We start from the raw sequence: 6,588 nt of genomic DNA on the forward strand, positions 1-6,588 counted from the left end.
TGGAGCGCTTTGGGTTGAGAAATTTTTCGGCTCCACCATCCTTCAATTCCAAAGCTTTCCTTCTACAAATCTCCTTTAAGTCCATCCTTGCTTTTATATTATCTTTCGATTTTTCTTTGATGTCCATAACTGTATAGAAAATATTATCAAAAATATTTTTCTCTATATGCATAACATCCAAGTTATGTCTAATCAAGTTTGTTCTCCAATATGGAAACGACCAAAAAATACTTTTCTTGGTCCAATTATGGTTGACACCATATTCTGGCAATCTGATCTCAGCTAATGTTGGAGATTCCATTATGGTGGGCAAGAACTCTACTCTTTCAAAAAATTTGTTCACTACTGAATCTTGGAGGAGGTTGAAACATCACCATTTTATTTTTAGTAAACGATTCTTTATTCTCCTGAAAGGATGAGTTTGAGGCAAAAACATTCGATGACAATCGAACCAAGTGTTCTTCCTACCAATACTTTAAGTGAATGATTTTGTATTTTCCATACAATATGGACAAGCTAACTTGCCTGAAGTGTTCCAACCTGAGAGCATACCATATGCAGGAAAGTCACCAATTGTCAAAGTAATGCTGCTCTTAGTGTAAAATTCCTGTTTGGTGGAGATATCATATGTACTATACTCCCTCTTCCCATAATAAACTTAAATCATCAATCAGAGGTTGTAAGAATCGTCAATATTCAATTTTGGATTATGTGCCCTGGATTAATAAGTGATAGAAATATATTGAGTAGTTCATACATAACTCTGGAGGAGATGTAAGGAGTGAGTATCACAGGCCAACTGAGTACGGTGTAGCCGACTGACTGAATGGAGTAAAACCATCTGCAACATAAACCTTAATCTGACATTTCTTGGTTCTGCGAGCGAATGTGGGATGTGTACAATCAAAGTGCTTCCAAGCCTCTGCTTCTGATGGATGTGTGATAACACCTTCTTGTGGAATGTGATCATTATGCCATCTCATAATGTGCAGCAGATCTCATTGATGCATATAGCCGTTGTAGTCCCGGAATTATTGGAAAGTAGAACATTCTACTAACAGGCACATCCTTTTGCTTCCTTCTATTTCTAGATTTGGGGTTTAAAATCTTGGTTCATTGCAATGACGGCATACACTTTTCTGCGATATCTTCTTTAAAGTATAACATGCATCCATTCATACAACAATCTATCTTTATGTATGTCAAAACCAAGTTTGAAACTAACTTCATTGTCCGATATAGATCTGTAAGAATTAAATTATCTGTCGGATTGGTTTTCCTTAAGCAGCCCAATGAATTGATTAAAACATTCACGAGCAACATTATATTCAGCCTTGATGCTTAACATCTTCACAGCAACAGATAATTCTGAGTGAGTCGTGCCCCCTTTCCAGATTGGTTTCTGGGCAGCATGCAATAAATCATAAAATTTTTGTGCCTCCGTAATTCGGTAACTCTTTCTGCATTTTGTTCAGTTTGAATTCCGGTTGCATCATGAACTAATTCCTCAAGATTTGGACGGATGTTTTTCAGCCTCAGCAACATTACTACTTGTAGAAGGACCGCATTGATAATCAAATTGTGGCTCATACTCACCATGAGAAGTCCAATACCAAATACCGTGACATGAATCCTCTACGATACAGATCAACAGTTACATCATCTGGTTCTAGGTGCACTAGATTTTTTGTTTAGAACATGGACATCGAAACTTTCCTTCTGACATAAAGCTGGGCAGCTGTTTCGCTTGCTGAATGAAAAAAGTTCACCCATTGATGAATTCATCTGTTAATGTCTTTCGACCTTGAGATAATCGGTTATACATCCAGCTTCTTTGATTTCTAATATCCATAACCTATATTAAAGAGATAGAAATTAATGGATTATATATATATCTAATTAGTAGATCCAAGAAATTTAAAATGTGTTACACTTATTAATGAATTATTGCATGGCATCATGTTTGTTTTATCCAACCCTTCCTAAAATTGGACAAATGCAAATTCTATTATTTCCCACCGTGTCCTCAAATGAGTAAACTTGTGACTAAATGTATCTATTTACCCAACATGTGAATTGTTATGATATCAGTCCAAAGCAAGGATAGGAAAAATAGCACATTACTCATTTCTTTCATTACCTTTTTTTTATATTTATATGACTTATCAAGAATTTAATGTAGTGGTTACTATCATGAACTTAATTGAAAACCTGGTATCTAACTGCAATCCTAAGGGAAAATGTCAATCTAATTTGGCTTGTGGTCATGTCATGTCATATTTTATAAGCCAAATACAATCTCACTTATTCAAAACAATCAAATCACATTAATTTTTCCTTTTTCGACTACTCATTCCATGTAATATACAATGAGAGCTACAGTGTTAAGGATGTTAATAGTAGTAGTGAAAGAAAATAGCTGAATGATCATCACATATAGGCAGCTCCATAGCCACTACCACCAACGCAATATGAGCATTGTCACCCTCAAGATGACTAGAAAGGATATTTTGCTAGACTTAAGCTCAAACTCAATCATCACATAAATCAAAATAAAGCTAATTAATTAGATCCATCTATGGATCATCTCGTATGATGCCAAACAAAATTGAGAACAAACCTTCGGTTATCTCCTCGGCGGCGCGCGACTAGGGAGAAAGGCGGCGGCGCGCGACTAGGAAGGAGGCTCGGCGAAGTCCGGTGACTGTCAACGGCGAAGTCTGGTGACCGTCGGCGCCGTCTAACCATGGTGAGCGATGAACGACGACGGAGGGCGACGGGCGAAGCAGTCAAAGTGAGAGAATGGAAGGAAACGAATGACGGCCAGAGGGTTTCGGTTTCAGGAAATAGGGCTTTTACCGGCGGACGTTCCGCCGGCATTGACATTAGTGACGTCGGTATAGGTTCCGAAGTCTGATCCGTCGGATATATTTCGTTGAGTTTAAATACGCCGACGCAATGTCCGCCGGTAACGTACGCCAGAATTTTTCCGCCGTAATGTGCGACGGAAAATGTTCAGGCAATCCTATACCGTCGGATTTTCCGGAGGCACCGAGGTCGATAACTTTACGACATCTTTTGCGTCGGAAAGGTTGACGCAAATTTTCCGTCGAGCAAATCCGCCGGTGACCACGCCATTTATTACCGTCTAGAATTTTCCGCCGGAAAATCCGACGGTATTCGCGTGTTTTCCCGTAGTGTATAATAATTTTCTTCTAATTTTAAGAGGAGCGCAGAAATTTGAAATATGTTTGTACAAATGAGATTTTTGAGATTGTTAGATGTTTATTTTGCAAACTGATTTCATCATAATTTTCTAAAAATATTATGCTATTTTATGAATTTTTTTTTATAATTTTAGAGCCATATATTTGAAGATATAAAATAATTTATATGTCATTTGCATTTAAAACTAAACGGTTTATATAATTACATTTATATCCTTAAGATATTTTATAATAAAAATATCTAAAGTCACTTACAAAATTACGCAGAATACAAAAAATCAAAGAGAAAAGAGAGGGAGTGGAAAGAGAACCAAAGTTTGGGGGTCATAGAGCCAATTTTGTTGGTCCATCCAATTGTTAAATTTACTCATATCATTGTAGCTACCATTATCTTAACTCTGATTTAAATTATTTTATGTATTTTATATTTTATTAATTTTAATTTGAACAAAACTTGCAAAAATTATGATATATTAATTTTTAGCAAACTTTTATCTTTTAACTTTAAGTATATGATATATATAATTCTCTCGAGCATTTTAAATATAATATTATTAAATTTCATCTAGTAAATAAGAAGCTATAATTTTATGAAGTAAATGAATAATATACAATTTTTGGAGATTTTACTGCATTTTATGAAATATTATATTTCATACCTGATATTCACTTACATTGCATAGAAAAATATATCATTTGTATCTAAGCATGGAAGATTGGTTATTAACATTATAATTAATATGTGTTGGCTTTTAAAATATTATATCCTACACAAGAGGGGGCCAATGAGCTTTACTTTAAATAGAAGGTTGGTATTGTGATCCTAGTTGTAGCCTGCAACTGATTGACTAAATTACGTCAATGAGTAAATGGTGCAACTCTTAAATGATTATTGAAAGCCACTTGTGAAAATAAATGATTAATAAAAATAATATGAGATTGACAAATGGATTCATGATATTCATGATTACATCTACATGATAGTGCATTAAAATGATTGATAAATTGATTGATATATCATACTGGTAGATAGGTATACGTGACATAATAATTACAGTTTATTTCACTAAAACACCTATTATATATTTATAAACTTTTTTGCTAATTTCTTATAGATTGATGGATGTCTTTCTACTATTGATTGATGTTAATTGTATAGATTATTTATCATTCATATTGATAGTTTATTAATTGATATTGATTAGAATTAGAGCAATCGTATTGAATATTCTATCTTCATTAAAGATAGTAGTAAGTTTTGGCTATTTGTTTGATTTTGTAAGCTCATTATATAATTTTTATATGATTTCAGGTAAAGGTAAGGAGCCTGCAGATTAAGGCTTAATAGTAATGATGGTTTGGTTTTATTTATTCTTTAGTTTACATGTATTTTTTTGTAGCCGATAATGACTATTGATATATGTTTTTTAGGCTTTAGATTTTGAAGCAAGATTTAAATATTAACAGTAGCAATGTAATTATAATTTTTGTTATTTATTTATTTTCTTTAATGTAATTAATCAAATCTGGATGTCAAATTAATCTGGTATCAATAAATGATTATTGATTGCTAATTGAAAGAAAAATGAATAGAATAAATTGAAAAATAATTAAAAAAAAAAAGACAAAAATTCTTCAACTTTAAATTTTAGGGTGTTACAATTGGCATCAGGGCAATAGTTAGTGAAAGAGTTTGGTTGTAATCAAAGCTCATTAATGATTATATTATTTATTGATTAAATGTGTTTGTAAATTTGTTTTATTTTGAATAATTTGTTTTGAATGATTTCTTTTATATCTAACATTTGTTTAGTTATCATGCAAATGGACCTGAAAGGGAAGAAGTATGAACTTGATATTGAAGTGTTTTCAATGACATCTGAGTATATAAAAAAATTTTGCTAACATGATCGCTCAGTAATAAATTTGCAAAATATTATGAACATTGTTTTAAGAAAATAAGTGAAAGTACCAAGAAAATTGGTAAGATTTGTCATAACACCTACCACTCTGTAATGTGTCTAGTGTGGGTCCCTATTATGGGGCGACAGGATAATGTTTTTAATGTGATGAATATGGGCATCTAATAATAGAATGCTCATTACTTGGACTTTGACAAGGATATGTTTAGATTGGAAGCAGTCTATCAAACTCAGTGAAATAGATTTTAGAAGTACTTGAGAATATGATTGGTGTGATTTTGTTTAATTTTTTATTTATAACTTTAGTTTTTTTTAATTATTTTAAAATTGATTTTGCTATGATTTGTGTTAAACATAGATTCTTGAGTTTTGAAATAATTTAATTTTGTGTATTATAGAATTGTTTTTTTTTTATTTTGTTTTGTATTACTCGTGAAAATGTGGAGAATGATATTTTTTAAAGGTGGGGAGATTGCAATAACTCATATTTTGATTCAGTTAAATAATTTTTTAGGAATCATTAAAAGTCTAATTTATAAATTGTCGTAATTATAATATAGATATTATTATACTTTAATTATAATAAGTTCCTCCTAATTCAAGAGGTAGTGTAGAAAATTGATACATATCAGTACAAGTGAGATTTTTGGAATCCTTACATCTCCGTTTTAAAAATCGATTTTACCAGAGTTTTCTAGACATGTGTTATTTTATGAATATTTTTTTTCATAATTTTTAGAGCCATAAATTTGAAGATATAAAAAGATTTATATGATCTTTGCATTTAAAACAAAATTAATTTACATAGTTATATTTATATCATTAAGATATTTTATTATGAAAATATCTAAAGTCACTCACTACGGGAAAACCCGTCATTACCGGCGGAGAATATCCGCCACTAATACGATATTTCCGTCGGAATTATAGGTTTCCGGCGCACGTTTCGGCGGAATTATCTACGTCGGTTTGGAGCGAGTCGGTAAAAGTCTTCCGGCGCATACATTTGCGCCGGAACACTTTCCGGCACCCTTTCCGACGCATTACCGGCGCAAAAAAATGATGGCAGTCGTCGACATTTCGGCCGCTGACTCGGGCGACATATGCGCCTGTAATTTCCGTCGTATGATTGCGCCGGCAATTACCAGCGGATAAAACGCCGTTGATACGCCGTAAATAACCTGCGGGATGTTTATGGCGCAAAATATGCACCGGGAATGGCCGGCGGATATGATGCCAGAAAGTTCGACGGTAATTTCCGGCTCACGCAAAACGCCGGTTAGATCGATACGGTTCGTTGTATCGTCGTTTCCGGCGCAAAATCCGCCGGAAACCTGTAGCATTCACAAAAAAAATTTCCTATCCAGCCAACAATCAGATTTTCACACCTGCAAACCTATACAAATATCTATCCACAACAGTTTATAACATTTCCAGAA

Source organism: Dendrobium catenatum, unplaced genomic scaffold (assembly GCF_001605985.2).
Source record: "Dendrobium catenatum unplaced genomic scaffold, ASM160598v2 fragScaff_scaffold_431, whole genome shotgun sequence".
In the NCBI taxonomy this organism is placed as follows: Eukaryota; Viridiplantae; Streptophyta; class Magnoliopsida; order Asparagales; family Orchidaceae; genus Dendrobium; species Dendrobium catenatum.